Source organism: Lepus europaeus, chromosome 9 (assembly GCF_033115175.1).
Source record: "Lepus europaeus isolate LE1 chromosome 9, mLepTim1.pri, whole genome shotgun sequence".
NCBI lineage: Eukaryota > Metazoa > Chordata > Mammalia > Lagomorpha > Leporidae > Lepus > Lepus europaeus.
The window spans coordinates 85,201,344-85,218,254 of NC_084835.1; the positions used below are offsets into that span (position 1 = coordinate 85,201,344).

The 16,911-nt window shown below is 39.4% G+C and overlaps 1 protein-coding gene and 1 pseudogene across 2 annotated transcripts in view; one reads left to right on the forward strand and one right to left on the reverse strand.

The window, feature by feature from the left end:
- KIAA1328 (KIAA1328 ortholog) overlaps nucleotides 1–16,911 on the forward strand; it is a 345,762-nt gene that overhangs the window by 112,782 nt on the left and 216,069 nt on the right. The gene's annotated exons all lie outside the window — the stretch shown is intronic.
- Nucleotides 4,469–6,164, reverse strand: LOC133766694 (serine palmitoyltransferase 1-like; annotated as a pseudogene).

Consider the following 16,911-nt stretch of genomic DNA (forward strand, 5'->3'; position numbering starts at 1 on the left):
TGCATACAAGGAGTCTTCAAAAAGTTCATTAGAAGTACACATTATGAAAAAAAACTACATTGATTTCAAAAGCTTATCTTTTAATTCTGTTTTCCTCACCAATTTTTTTAAGTAGGTTCATATATTGAATTTAAAATTCAATATAAGGCCATGGGAAAGGTAATAAAAACAGAATAGGTTCTAAGGCGTTGTATTAGGGAATATCTTTATTTATTGGTGAGTAAAATCAGGAAGTCAGTGAAAAAGATTTAAGAAGGAGCAGTCAGTAAGGAAACAACACAGTGGGCCAGTAACTGGGAAATTGGGGTAAGGGGACCTTTGTAAAAAGAGAAAGTGGGCTGGTGCCACGGCTCAATAGGCTAATCCTCCACCTGTGGCACCAGCACCCCGGGTTCTAGTCCTGGTAGGGGCACCAGATTCTGTTCCTGTTGCCCCTCTTTCAGGCTAGCTCTCTGCCATGGCCCGGGAGTGCAGTGGAGGATGGCCCAAGTTCTTGGGCCCTGCACTCTCATGGGAGACCAGGAGAAGCACCTGGCTCCTGGCTTTGGATCAGTGTGGTGTGCCAGCCGCAGCATGGCGGCCATTGGAGGGTGAACCAACGGCAAAAAGAAGACCTTTCTCTCTGTCTCTCACTGTCCACTCTGTCAAAAAAAAAAAAAAAAAAAAAAGAAAAAAGAAAAAAAAAGAAAGTGGCCAGCAAGTAGAGTAAAATCCACCTGATTGTGATGTTTAGCAATTATTAGATTAGTGAATACTTGTCAAGAATACAGTCTAAATAGACCAGGAACAGGGAAAACAAAATATATTGGATCCAAAAGTAAGTTGGAAATGAAGAAGTAGAGACCATGAGTGTGGATTACTGTTTCCAGAGTTTTGATGATGAAGGAGAAGAGAGAGAGAGAGAGAGAGGTTGGCATCTTAAGAAGAAAGCATTGTTTGAGAAGAAACTTTCTTACTGTGCACTTAATTGAAGGCTTAAGAACAGTAGCCAGAAACTATTAAGATTATGAGAAAGATAATAATTTATAGGACAGTATCGTAAATTATAAAGAAGAGGATGAAATTGGAACACAGGTGGAGAAGTTTTCTTAGAAAGCATTACTGCATTACTATGACTAGAGCCTAGGGAGATTACTGACGCCATAAACAAGAGTGTCAAATCGTTAAATCAACAACAGGAGTCACTGTGTACTTTCGTCTCATGTGGGATCTGTCCGTAATGTGTTGTCCAATGTGAAGTAATGCTATAACTAGTACTGAAACAGTATTTTTACACTTTGTGTGTCTGTGTGGGTGCAAACTGATGTAATCCTTACTTAGTATATACTGAATCAATCTTCCGTATATAAAGATAATTGAAAATGAAAAAAAAAAACTTGGTTTTAAATTGGAAATTACATAGAAAATTAATCAATTTTTAAAAAATATCATGTAGGATCTCTGTCCTTAATGTGCTGTACATTGTGATTTAATGCTATAACTAGTACTCCAACAGTATTTTTCACTTTGTGTTACTATGTGGAGGCAAACTGTTGAAATCTTTACTTAATATATACTAAACTGATCTTCTGTATATAAAGAGAATTGAAAATGAATCTTGATGTGAAGGGAAGGGGAGAAGGAGAGGGAACGGGAAAGGGGAGGGTTGCGGGTGGGAGGGAAGTTTGGGGGCAGGGGAAGCCATTGTAATCCATAAGCTGTACTTTGGATATTTATATTCATTAAATAAAAGTTTAAAAAAATACAGACAAATCTGTTCGTTATGAATGAACAGCCAATTCGGGATAATACTGCTATATAAATATTAGCTAAGTTTGAAAAATGTCCAAAAATCTTATTTTAGTAATCAATAAAGAGAATTTAAAAAAAAAGCATTACTGCATTGAACCACTCATTGAACATTTATTGGATGCCAAAAACTGAGAGATAGAATTTGTGAGGAAGTTAAGGGTATTTAGCAAGTTCATGTTGGTCATCTACTGAGTAAAACAAAATGTACTTAAAAATGAGTAGGTATTGTGCTTACAGATGCATTACTTAAATTATTACTTATTCCCTGTAAGTTTTCTTCTTTATCTATCAGACAATATAATTTTTGTTTCACCTGTCAAATAGAAGATCAAGAAGGGAGAGAGAGTATGTTGTGTTTGCCCATATCCATACTCTGTCTGTTCTTCCTTCTGGGTGTCCCAAAGTCTCTTCCTTCATCATTTCCTTCTTACCTAGAGAGTTCTCTCTAGCCATCCTGTTAAAATAGATCTACTGGCAATAAATTCTCTTGATTGTCCTTCATCTAAGAATTTCTTGATTTCTCCTTTATTTCTGAAGGATGTTTTTACTGCACGTAGTATTCTGAGTTGGCAGTTCTTTTATTTCAGCACTTGAAAAATATGTCACTTCCTTCTGGCCTCCATATTTTGTGATGATAAATCCACTGTCATTCAAAAATTTCTCCCCTTGAAATAAGGTGCTGCCTTTTCTTGCTTTCAAGATTTTTCTTTGCCTCTGGTGTTGAGAAGATTGTTTATGATGTGTCTTGGAATAGATTTCTTTCAGTTATCCTGTTTGGGTTTTCTCTACTTCTCGAATCTAGGTTTATGTTTCATACCCAAATATGGGGACTTCGTACCTATTCTTTCATATCCACCCTCTTTCTGTTCTCTTTCTGATACTCCAGTGACACAGATCTTGGGTCTTTTGTTATACCTCTTAGCCTCTGCTTCCTTTTTCAATTTTCTTTTTGTTGTTCAAATTGGGAAATGTCTATTACATTATTTTCAACTTCACCAATTCTTTACCCTTTCTGGTTTGCTGTTGAGCCCATCCAGTAAGCTCATTATTATTATTATTGCATTTCTAAAGTCTTCATTTGCTTTTTTATTTCTTCTACTTCTTTGCTGAAACATTCTGATTTGTTTCAGTCATATGTATAATTATGCATTGAAGCATTTAATTATGAATATTTTAAAATTCTCACCAGATAATTCCAACATCTATGTCATTTTGGTGTTAACATCTGTTGATTATCTTTTCTCATTCAAGTTTATTTAGGTCATTGGTATAGCAAGTCATTTTTTTCAATGTGCAAGTATCTGGAAATTTAGTATATGATATGCTAGTCTTATTTTTTTTCTTTTCTTTCTTTCTTCTTTTTTTTTTTAGATACCAAGGATATAGTTTTTATTTTGGGATCAACATGATAACCTTTTTAAAACAGATTAGAAGTCAATATGTAAGTGCAAAGGTCAATCATTAAAATAAGATTTGATTTAAATCATTGCTTATGTAGGAATTATAATGAGTATTCTCTGGTTAGGAATGCTTAGATTAGAAATGGTGTCACATTAATATTTAATGCATATAAAAATTCTAGGAATCAAATGTAATGAAAAGTCTGTAATAATCCCACAAAAAAGTGCTCCTTTACATAGCTTTAGTTTCACGTGATGAAGACTGGAAAAGCAGTGGCTGGGTCAGATCTTCAATTACACATTTTGTGTCGGAGGCCACCCGACAAACCACATGGAGACACGCAGCACTCAGTCAATTCATCACCACGTTTATTGCCTCATCGCGTTCCAAGCCAAAGTAGGGGGCCCGGCGATGAGGGACTGGAGGCAGTCTCCCTAAGGAAACCCTTCAGTCTCCAGCCCCGAGCACACAGAAAGACAAGGATATATACCCCAGACCCCATACAGATAACATTCATTGTGTGCAATCATGCATAGCACAGGAATAGAGCAAGTTTACAAAGTAGCAATGATCAGGGTACAAGCTCTGCAGATAGAGCAAAGAACATCATAAACCTTCATCAGAAGTCACATCCTGCCTGCAGGAATGTGGGATGAAAAATCTTGTGCCTTCGGCCTTCAGGACAATAAGCACAGGAAACAGGATTAGATAAGGGACAGCCTCAGCCTGCTGCATCTCATGTCGGGCCAGGGCCACTGGCCCTGACATCTCCCCCTTCTTGTTTGCACAAGAATGGCCTGGTGTTTATGGTAACCGGTGCCCGACAATTTTGTACCAGGAATGAAGAATCTTTCTGGCTTTAATGCTGCACAGTCGCTTCCCTAGGCAGTCTTCTGGAGTGCATACAGAATCATTACTAATAGAAGCGACAGAAGACAAATTGAGACTCCAGTTTTAAACAATGACAATGAAAAGAATACAAAATCCAAGGGTAATAAAGCTTTTAAATAGTACTAAATAGCACAGTTTAAATACATGTTATATGCTTTCATTAGCTGTCCTCTTTAAAAAAAAAAATCAGTTCCTGGGTTTTTATATGTGTTTTCTTTTTTAAAAGTAATTGGTTTCTTTCTCCTGGATACACATTTGGTCCATATGCACACTGTTTGATGATAATCCTGTCAAACACCCTTAAGTTCTCCTTAGGGCTCTCCCTAGCCAGCAGGAGGTCTCTTCCACAAGTCATGTGGCAAGAGCCACCAGGGCTGGGCTCAGCCTAAAGTAAGACAGCTGGGGCCACCTCCTTGATGGTGGCTGTAGCTTTCTCCAGCTCTTCCTCTGTTTGCTCCACTCTGACCAGGACCCTAATGCTCAGGGGAGGGAGGCACTTCTCTGTCCAAATAGCATGCCTGAGTTAACGCAGTACCTCTGTTCATGCACTGATTTACGATTTCCTGAAGCAGTTTAACACTGTTATCTCGAGACCCGGTACTCTCTTCCAGGTGAAGGTGAAATGCTGGAGAAAAGGATTCCCCCATCACTTTTAATCCAGAAATGCCTTGTAAAGCTTAATGAATTTTTTGGCACTTTTCCTTCAAAACTGCAAAAATACCTGGGTTCTCTTCCGTAATGTTGAGGGCTTCAATGGCAGCAGCAGCTAACAGGGGAGGTAACGAAGCTGGAAAACAGTATTGCTGGCCAGAGTCACTGATGGTCAACGACGAAGGACCTGCCACAGCAGAAACCTCCCACAGAACCAAGGAGTTCTCCATATTTGGTGCTGATCGGACCAGTGTCATCAATATTGATTCCATAGTGTTCAGTGACACCTCGGCCATACTCGTCAAGGACTCCAAATGAAAGGCTTTCCTCCAGAAAGATCCTTGCTTTGTATTTGTATTTTAATTTAACCGATTCTGGAAGAGGACAGATAGTTTCAGTATCATGTATATTCCTCCTACCACAATGAAATATCGAGTTAAATGAGCCTTGCGAGGATTACAAACACAATGTCTCCTCTCTTAGAGTAAGCAAGAACAGCGCTGGCTATGGTGGCAAGTCCTTAAGAATATATAATGGCCTTCTCCATCTTCCTAAATTTTGCCAGGTGGTCTTCCAAATCCAAATGAACATCAAATGTGCCATAAAATCCTCTAGGTCCACAGGTCTCCCCACCGTACTTCTTTAGAGAGGTTAAGGCTGCTGCCTTCACCCTAGGGTTATCCAGCAATCCAAGACTATTACATGAGGCCAGATTTACACATTCTTTTCCATTCGCCACAATGTTGTGGCTTGGAGGGCCTGAAACAATGTTATAGTTGAGAGCAGGATGGTCTTTGGAGACAGGAGGAACAAGAGGTTCTGGTTGCCACTCTTCAATCAATCCTTTCTTCTTGACTGTAAGATCAGATGGTTCTTATAATTTATAAGTTTTAGAGAAAAGAAGTCCGATTATTCAGAGTATTAGAATTCCTTCCAAAATTAGGATGGTAAGCTGGAGCCTGGATGAAAACTGGGCCAGTCCAATTTATAACAATGCTTATACCAATGCACTGTTCCAGATGTACAAGGACTTAACTTCCCCAGTACCTCCCTAGACAGAAATTTCTACTCGACTTTCCTGAACTCGTTTTACTATCAGTCCCAATGCAGGCATGGAAGGACCCATTTGCTTCCCACACCAAGACAAAGCTGGAGAGGGGCACCTCAGAGACTCTGGGTCCTGGCCCCCTTTTGCCCCATCCCTTCACCATACAGTCTGCTGCTGGGACTAGAATGCCCAGGAACCAGTCCAGGCAGGGACTCGGAGTCAGGGGGTTGCTAGTCTTATTTAAATAATCTCTCCTAGCAAACCTTTTCTGATACCACCCCAGTGTAGGAAGAAGTATCCTTCTTGTTACTTCCTGGCTGGGGTAGTTGAAGTTTAGAGTCCACATTTGGTCTCCTTTGAAGCCTTGGGATGAGCATGTCATTATTGCTGGTGGGGTTGGAAGTTTACCCACCTGCTAGCTCTCTGTTGACATCTTCCTGCTTGCTATGAGGTCCCCGTTGACAATGCTGAGGGCAGAAGACTACAGTCCTGCTGTCTGCTCAGTCTTCCCTGATATCACCCCAGGGGTCAGAGAAGTCCAGACTAGGTTTCCTCTAACAGGCTTCCCTTGCATTTTTGTTTCTTTTTGAGAGCTTTGCCCATTGACATTTATTAGTTGCTGACTTCTTCAAAGCCCAGTACAGGATATAAGAGACCCCCCCTCCCCCCGCAAAAAAAAAGCACCCCACTGCTATGTCCTTCCTCAGGTTCTGAGGCCCCTAATCAATCTGCTTTCTCTCCATTTTTCAGTCATCTCATGTTTGTTTTAATGTGTGTAACTAGGAGTTCTAGCTGCACTTAATAAGAGGACAGGGAGAGATCGGCACTGTGGCGCAGCAGGTTAAGCTGCTGCGTGTATGTTGGCTTCCGATATGGGCACCAGTTTGAGTCCCCCCTGTACCACTTCTGATCCAGCTCCCTGCAAAGCAGTGGAAGATAGCCCAAGTCCTTGGATCCCTGCCACACCTGTGGGAAACCCGGAAGAAGCTCCTGGCTTCTGGCTTCAGCTTAGCCCAGCCCCAGTCATTGTAGCCATTTGGGGAGTGGACCAGTGCATGGAGGATTACTCTCTCTTCTGTCTCTCCTTCTCTATTTCTGTAACTCTTCCTATCAAATAAATAGATAGATCTTTTAAAAAAATAATAATAAGAGGATAGGGAGAATTGTGTCTACTTCATCTTGTCTGGAAAAACAAAATCTCAGCACACTTATTTTATCTTTTTCCATAAGTTTGTTTTTTTTCTGGCTACTAACACTGACCCGATTTTATAAACATATCCTGCTATATTTAGTTGTTTTATCTTTGTCTAAAAGAGGATATTTTTCCCTTTTTCCAGTGCAAAAATGGGTGAGCTGAGTTAGCTGAGATTTAGTTTTCAAGAAAAAAATCACCACTAAATAGCAGTTCCTGCCTCCTAGCAGAATTACTTAAAACAGTCATACACACACAGAAAAAAATAAAATAGAAATCACTAGCAATAAGTATTCTGTTTGTTACTTTTAAATTTTGAAGTAGGTCTAATTGCTGTTAAGAGTGCATAGTAAAAACCTAGGCCTCAGGGATTGTTCTGTTAAATATTGCCTCTTAGATTAATTTATTTAGAAGGAAATAGTGTTAAAATACTAAAGCAAAACCTAACTGCTTGATTTTAGTGACACTGTGAAATTTTTTTCTAGATTGTTTTAGGTTATTCCTTTGTAATATTTCTAAAGTAGAGGGTCAGGCAAATAATCTGGTTTTTTACCAATTTTTTAAGCATCATTCTGCTAAACAGTCCATATAAACTCAATTATATTAAGAACCAGTGAGGTGAAGTTGTTCATAAAATGCTTTATTATCTGCCATCTTTGCAGCATTTGCTGAGTTTAGATAATAAACCTCTACACAGAAGTTACTTAATTTTTCTCTGAGCAGTAATTTGCATTTGTGATCAGTTGCTTCATTTTCAGAGTCAAGTAATGATATATTTATACTACTTTTGCCAATTTAACCTTACAGTGTTATATGTGAATCCATTGAGTAAGAACTTGCCCTTTTCACTGTAGTTATGGATACTATTTTATCAACTTTGTTTGATTTTTACCTAGAATTATTAATATTGGGTGATATTTTCATGCTATCTTAAAAGATACATGCACCTTTGGTGGTTGTGCTATTCCCCAAGACCATAGCTAATGGTCTGGCCGTGTTGAATTGAATTAAAAAATGCTACTGTAATTTAGGCTTAAAATTATGCTTGGGCAAGGTAGAGAGTAGATTCTATTTGAAAGTAGGGAAAAGAATTTTGATTGTTTTTTCCCATTGACTTTCCCCATAATATAAAGTCTTAAGGCCTACAGGTAATATTTGCTAATTGTGTGTGTGGTGTTTTTTTTTTTTTTTTCAGGCAGAGTTAGTGTGAGAGAGAGAGACAGAGAGAGAGAGTTATAGACAGAGAGAAAGGTCTTCCTTCCGTTGGTTCACTCCCCTAATGGCCGCCACTGCCGCCACTGCACCCATCCGAAGCCAGGAGCCAGGTGCTTCCTCCTGGTCTCCCATGCTGGTGCAGGGACCCAAATACCTGGGCCATCCTCCACTGCCCCCCCCCCCCACCCCGTGCCACAGCAGAGAGCTGGAATGGAAGAGAAGAAACCAGGACTAGAACCTGGGGTGTTGGCACCACTGATGGAGGATTAGCCTAGTGAGCCACAGCGCTGGCCGGCCGATATTTGCCAATTGTTACCACCCCAGTTTTCAAGCACAAGGGAAATGTTAGACTGTTCTGAAAGTTTCAAATATTGCTTCCTTTAAATGAAGAAAATAGGTAATTTTACATCATATATATATATATATATATATTTTTTTTTTTTTTTTTTGACAGGCAGAGTTAGATAGAGAGAGACAGAGAGAAAGGTCTTCCTTTTTCTGTTGGTTCACCTCCCAAGTGGCCGCTACAGCGGGTGTGTTGTGACCGGCACGCTGTGCTGATCCAAAGCCAGGAGCCAGGTGCTTCTTCCTGGTCTCCCATGCGGGTGCAGGGCCCAAGGACCTGGGCCATCCTCCACTGCACTCCCAGGCCACAACAGAGAGCTGGACTGGAAGAGGAGCAACTGGGACAGAACTTGGCACCCCAACTGGGACTAGAACCCCGGGTGCTGGCGCTGCAGGCGGAGGATTAGCCTAGTGAGCCACGGTGCTTTGTAAGTGATTCCTTCCAAAAGAAAACAGTTGACCAAAACACATAAATTCTCAACATATTAGATGTGAATCTATTGTGTAAGAACTTAGAATATATTCTCAATATATTCTTTTTTTTTATTTTATTTTAATTAAACTTTTATTTAATGAATATAAATTTCCAAAGTACAGCTTATGGGTTACAATGGCTTCCCCCCTCCCGTAACTACCCTCCCGCCCGCAACCCTCCCCTCTCCCGCTCCCTCTCCCCTTCCATTCATGTAAGGATTCATTTTCAATTCTCTTTGTATACAGAAGATCAGCTTAGTATATATTAGGTAAGGTTTTCAACATTTTGCCCATATAGCAATACAAAGTGAAAAAACTACCATTGGATTACTAATTATAGCATCAAATAGCAATGCACAGCACATTAAAGACAGAGAACCCACATGATTTTTTTTTTCAAATTAATTAACTTTCTATGCCATTTCCCCTTCAACACCAGGTTGTTATTTTTTTTTTTTCATTTCCAATTCTCTTTATATACAGAAGATCACTTCAGTATATCATTAGTAAAGAGCTCATCAGTTTGTGCCCACACAGAAACGCAAAGTATAAGGATAAAGTATTACATTGTATATCTAGAGTCAGGACCTAAGCTGATCAGGTCATTGTTTCTTATAGTGTCCATTTCATTTCAGCAGGTTTCCCCTTTGGTGCTCGGTTAGTTGTCGCCGATCAGGGAAAACAAATGATGTTTGTCTCTTTGGGACTGGCTTAATTCACTCAGCATGATGTTTTCCAGATCCCTCCATCTTGTTTCAAATGACTGGGTTTCATTGTTCCTTACTGCTGTATAGTATTCTATGGAGTACATGTCCCATAATTTCTTTATCCAGTCTACTGTTGATGGGCATTTGGGTTGGTTCCAGGTCTTAGCTATTGTGAATTGAGCTGCAATAAACATTAATGTGCAGATGGCTTTTTTATTAGCCAAATTAATTTCCTTTGGGTAAATTCCAAGGAGTGGGATGGCTGGGTTGTATGGTAGGGTTATGTTCAGGTTTCTGAGGAATCTCCAGACTGACTTCCATAATGGCTTAACCAGTTTGCATTCCCACCAACAGTGGGTTAGTGTCCCTTTTTCCCCACATCCTCTCCAGCATCTATTGTTGGTAGATTTCTGGATGTGAGCCATTCTCACCGGGGTGAGGTGAAACCTCATTGTGGTTTTGATTTGCATTTCCCTGATTGCTAGTGATCTTGAACATTTTTTCACGTGTCTGTTGGCCATTTGGATTTCTTCTTTTGAAAAGTGTCTATTGAGGTCCTTGGCCCATCTCTTCAGTGGGTTGTTTCTTCTGTTGTTGTGGATTTTCTTGATTTCTTTGTAGATTCTGGTTATCAACCCTTTATCTGTAGTATAGTTTGCAAATATTTTCTCCCATTCTGTCGGTTGCCTCTTCACTTTCCTGACTGTTTCTTTCGAAGTACAGAAACTTCTCAATTTGATGCAATCCCAAATGTTAATTTTTGTTTTGACTGCCTGTGCTCCTGGGGTCTTTTCCAAAAAGTCTTTGCCTGTACCTATATCTTGCAGGGTTTCTCCAATGCTCTCTAATAATTTGATGGTTTCGGGCCGTAGATTTAAGTCTTTAATCCACGTTGAGTGAATGTTTGTGTAATTAAAGGGAGGAAATAAAGGAATTTGACAATGTATTACACATCATCAAAAAGGAGGGGAATGAGCCTCCTGCCACTGGTGGAGAAAAGGGTCTTAGAGATGATGTGTACACCCAGAATGTCTCCCCAGAGTAGCAGCAGCACTAGTTTGCTAGAAATGCAGGATCTGGAGCTTTTGGATCTCAGATCTCAAAAAATCAGAATCTGCCTTCCAGCAAAACCCAGTACACATTCCATCTTAAGGAAATTCTGGTTTGGTAGTTCTAAGACTTTACTCCACATCTCGGCTCACTGGCAGCATATCTGGGGGTAAGTTGTTAATCATTCTGTGCTGCAAATTTATTTGTACAATGAGACTAATAATAGCACCAAGAAATTTTTTCTTTTAATGAGAATGAAATATAATGTCTTCAGAGCACTTAAAGTTGCTCCACCCCCCAGTAGAGGTTATACTGAGCTGTATGTGAACACTTAAGTTCATGCACCTGTTTCTGGTGATAGGCATTTAATTCTGTGATAGGTGATGGTAGTATTTGGCTTTTCCAAGAACTATCCGATGAGGAATCAGAAGGGAGAGATGACAGGCACAAAAGTGAAAGAGCTGGAAAATGAAATATATGTGGAATACGTAAGGCCACTGGATTCTTCTTTTTAGGAAAGAGACCATCAAGGGACCTCTTAAACACTGAGAAATGATTGGTCTCACATAAGCACACAAATAACTAAAATAGACAAATACAGGAGTTAGAAGAGCCAGAGGTATTTTATTGAAAGCCATAGCTCATGAAGGGTTTTATAATTAAATGACAAGAACAAATTTCTTCTGCTTGAAGGTAGCGTGTGTGGATTAAGATGACTTCTTTCAGAGGAACTTTTACATTGTTCCTCATGGCTGGAGCTGGGAGGGCCCCACTTAGTGTGTTGAGCTCTGCTACACAAAGTGTCATTCACAAGGCCAGTCTTACTGAGCAGCCTTTCGGGGCCTGGAAAGTGTCATGTACAGACCATTTCCAGTGGTCTATTTCATTAGGAATTTACCCTTTTTGAAATTGGAAAATTTCAAGTGTTAATCATTGCTATGCAGTTCACCCGAGGGAGGAGGAGTGTGATCACAGCTTTTTCTTCTACAGGTCTAGGCTAGTTCCTTGTAACTCATAAAAGGCTGGATTGATTTAAAGCAGCCTTTCCAAGTGGGAAAAATATTTCTTCTTCAGCTATAGCTGAAACATGGAGCCTTTGAATAAAGGAGAAAATTTTAAGCAGGTTAGAAGAGGAAAATACGTGGCTTTCAATAGAAGTGTTTTTGTAACCTTACCGTTAGTGTCTACAAAGAATGCTTGGAAGTATGCATTCTCTTAGAGCATTATGTGAATAGGAAACTATAAAAGAAATCAAAGTTCTGATCAATCTGGCACATTGATAGCCTGTTGTATAGGATATCTGTGTAAGAACTTTTAAATAAATATCTTTAGCTTTAGAATTGCAAAAAACAAACCTGGAGTCTCCATTGTGTAAATGGTTTCCTGAAAAACAACCCGGTATAGTGACCTGAGCCAAAGACAGAATTCTAACGAATCTCAGTTCCATGTGTGTTTCTGCCCCATCTTTATCAAATTCGCTAAGAAACAAGGAGGGGAGCTAAAAAGCTCTAAAGGAGCTAGTTGAATCCACTGATTAGGTAACAGACTTGTATTAGGGAGTTGTACTCATAAACAGATCACAACTTTTAAACAGGTATAAACTTTTATCTAAAATTATCTTGTCTGCTAACAATCAGTTTTTCTTTCTACCAACGATCCATTTTACGTTGCAGATGTTATTTGCCAAAGTCACATCATTTCTAAGTCCAAGAATGAAGATTTGAACCTAGAATGTTGGGCTGGGATCCAAAGCTGTGCTTTTACTGACTCTGTATTACTGCCCTTGTACTGCTTATGCTTCTTACAGAGTATGCAGATAGCATTTGTTAAATGACTTGGAAAAAACTAGGATGTGTCCCTTCCTAGCTCTCAGGGCAAATTCTGGTTAACAAATCATCAGATCCTAATCACAGTTTGTCACCTGATTTTATGACTGAGGGCAAATGGAGTTGTGGAGAGCTCTTAGGAGACTAACCTGATGCTTATGGGTCTGCTTCTCCCATGATAACTTATGGCAAAAGTAAGAAGACAAGAAGAGATTGAGTAATAGTAGACACAAAAAAAATTGCATGTAAATAAAAAACAAAGCCAAAAAAGAGTTTTCTTCCAACATTTAAAAATTATGCTAATTTTCAGATACACAGAAAAGTTGAGAGGCCAGCACCATGGCATACCGGGCTAAGCCACCGGCATTCCATATGAGCGCTGATGCGAGTCCCAGCTGCTCCACTTCCGATCCAGCTCTCTGCTTTGGCCTGTAAATGCAGTAGAAGATGGTCCAAGTGCTTGGGCCCCTGCATCCATGTGGGAGACCTGGAAGAAGCTCCTGGCTCCTGGTTTCGAATCAGCCCAGCTCCAGCCCATTGAGGCCATTTGGGGAGTGATCCAGCAGATGGAAAACCTTTCTCTCTGTCTCTCCCTGTCTGTAACTCTACCTCTCAAATAAAGAATGTTTTTTAAAAAAGAAACGTTGAAAACAATTGTAATGAATTGCCATATACCTTCTACCTAGATCTTGAAAGTGGCAGGTGTCAGGTCGGCGCCGTGGCTCAATAGGCTAATCCTCTGCCTGTGGCGCCGGGACACCGGGTTCTAGTCCCAGTCAGGGCACCGGATTCTGTCCCGGTTGCCCCTCTCCCAGTCCAGCTCTCTGCTGTGGCCCAGGAGTGCAGTGGAGGATGGCCCAAGTACTTGGGCCCTGCACCCGCATGGGAGAACAGGAGAAGCACCTAGCTCCTGGCTTCCGGTGGCCATTGGAGGGTGAACCAACGGCAAAAAGGAAGACTTTTCTCTCTGTCTCTATCTCTCACTTTCCACTCTGCCTGTCAAAAAAAAAAAAAAAAAAGAAAGTGGCAGGTGTCATATGTTACTCCTTCTTCAGACTCATCACTCAAGAATACTTCACTTTATTGAACACATTGTGATACCTAAGAAAATTAATATTTGTTGCATGGAAACCATATTCAATTTTTTAAAGATTTTTTTTTTTTATTATTTGAGAGGTAAAGCTACAGAGAGGGAGACAGAGAGAAAGGTCTTCCATCTGCTGGTTCACTCCCCAAATGGCCACATTGGCCAGAGATGGGCAGATCCTAATCCAAGAGCCGGGAGCTTCCTCCCAGTCTCCCATGTGGATGCAAGGGCCCAAGCACTGAGGCCATCCTCTACTGCTTTTCCAGGCCACAGCAGAGAGCTGGGTTAGAAGAGGGACACCCGGGACTAAAACCGTTGCCCATGTGGAATGCCAGTGCTGCATTCCAATTTTTTTAGATGTCCCAATAATGACTTTTATAGTTGTTTTTCTCTCCAATCTAGGATCTATCATGATTCATGGGCTGCATTGGGTCTCCTAATGTAGAATAGATCTCCCACTCCAAGCCTTTTTCCGTCATGACTTTGACTTATGAAGAGTTTAGAGAACATACTTTGTAAAATCTCCCACGTTATGAAGCTGTTTGTCTTCTGGTGGTATAATTTAACTTTTTCCTTTATTTCACCTAATTCCTATTAAGTGGGAGTTGGGTTTACACATTTAATAGATTCAGTTTAAACACATCTGTCAAGACTGTTTCATCGGCATTGTTATCTACTTCATGCATTAGGAGGTACATGATTTCAGCTTTCCATTATTAGTGCTCCTAAATTTATTGACTTAATCTGGGTGGCAACCATAAAATTTCACCATTTAAAGTACACCTTTTCTTTGCTATAAGTAAGTAATCCTGACACCGTATGAATGTCTTATTCATTAACCTTTCACCTCATGGTTTTAGTATCCATTAATGATCCTTGTCTGAAATAATTGGGAGTTTGTAAAATGGTCATTTTGAAACTTTGACCATTCTTTCTAAGCACTAGCATCCTTCTGTAAAGACACCCTTTGCATTTCTTCCCTTCCACTTTTTCTCCTGTTTTGTTGTCTCACTAGGAACTGGTGGATTTTTATTTCTTCTATTAATAGTATAGCTAATTTACTTTAGTGTTCAAATTGACCAAATTTGGCCATGAGTCTTCCTCAAGTGAGCTCCTATTCCTGTGACAAGACTGTATCTGATTATCTTTGAACACTTCCCTGTTATTATATCATAACAAGTTGTTTCATGCTCACTTTGTACTTTGCTTACCTAGAATGGAATTCAGCCATTTTTTCAAAGAATTTTGTTTCTAAAAAAGATTTTTTTTTAAATTTACTGATTCGCCTTTTCTCCACTCACAGAAGCTTCCCTCTGATTCTGCATTAGATTAGGATTACTAAGTACCAGATCCAAGTTTCTCAGGTGTCAGAGAAAGGGTGAGACCAGGTGATGGGGATGCACTCTTCAATTCTTGAAGCTTAAGCCAGCCTCTCCCCTTTCCTTTGACAGCCCAGTAGGGGTGCATCCTGTCTCTGGGTCTTCCCCTCTCCACCTCAGGTTTTTCTGTCATACAGAGTTTTTCGATGTTCATCTCTCTCTTCATTCTGCTTTGATATTTAGTTTTATTTTTCTGTTTAATGCATTTTAGAATGAAGACTTTAAACTTTGTAAAATGATCATTTCGCACATCCATCTCAGATAATTAATTCATTATTTAACTTTTGATATGATCTTGCTTAATACCAATTTATGTTTAGGTTATATAAAGACTCTCTTTGAAGAGATTGTGATGACTGCTATTTTGTTCAGTTTTTAAATAGTGGTTGACAGACTCCTGTGTGTTAAATTCATGTCATGGTTTGCTGTACTCTTTCCCTTAGGTTCGTTTTTCTATGTCTATTGCATTTTTTTCTGTCAGTTGGCCAGGACTGAATCAAATATATCTTCTCTTCATTGTACCCCCCAAATCAGTGAAGAGGGCCTTTTACCTGCATTTTCCTAACATAAATCTCTCTCCAGATGGAGAGCTGAAATCTCATTGTGCTAGGGAGGAAGGAAAGGGGGGATATTTTGAAAGCTGGTGAATCAAGAAAGACATAAAAAATTGATAAAGGTAGGACTACCTGTTTTTATATTCTGCCACATAGCATGTGTTTAAATGAATTTGCCTATAATTTGTCTCAAATACTGACATTTAACTCCTAGGCTGTATAATTGGGCTTGATTTTTCCAGAGTAAAATTCACACTCTGTGACCAGACTAATATGTTCACCTACTATAAACATTACTGCCTATGGTAACAACTAGAATAAAAAATTCTTTTTATATACATAATAGCTGGCAGAGACTCCTGGAGCCTCCACAAATCATTTCTGTCTTTTGGAGCTCCCTGACAAAAGTGAGGAAATGTAAAACCAGCCTGGTCCAAGATAGATGGACTCTGAAAACTTAGTAGCTTATTTAGACACTACACATTCTATTGTTATTGTTTTTTTTTTTTAATGCCAGGCATTCAACAAGCTGTTCTAATTACTGCATTGTCTAAGCCTTGTAAACTGTTCTTTCACTGTGAACCAGCTCTTCTTCTATGTAAGCTATCACTGACTGCTTTTTGTTGTTGTTATTAAAGTTTAATAATGAGAATAATGAAGCAATTGGTTATTTATGCAGTCATGATTGGCAAAAGTTATTAGAACAGGAATCTTCCCAGAAGCAATGATTAGATTATGGAACTGTTAGGAATGCTGAAATCAATCACCATTCCCACTCTTATGCATGATGACCTGTTGTAAAAGTGTTTATACAGAATGATCCCACTGGAAAGTGATTACTTTACCAACAGCATACAAAATTAAATGTTAAGGGGGAGATTCAGGAATGGTCTGAAGGAAAAGGGGTCCTGGGGAGGAAGTTACCACAATGAGAAGTAAGGAACAAAACTGTTAGGACTCTCAGACATCTGATTATTAATAGTAGTACCCTGTGCACAGTGCAAGTTTTAGGAGCTGTGAAAGAGAGTACCCCAGATTACGTTGCCATATTTTTAATACCAGTCTATAAAAATTGTGGAGAGGCATATGGGCAGAAAATTTCATGGTGGTATTTTTATTAAGGAAACATTCACTTAACTGATGTTATACAAAACAAAACCATGACAAATGTCAACTTATAATCCCTTTATGTTTAATGTAAATAGGAATTCCTTTGTAAATTAGACAACAATGATCTACTCCTGCCCCCATTTTTTTAAAAATAATAACTTTATTGAGATATAATTCACCTATACTAAAA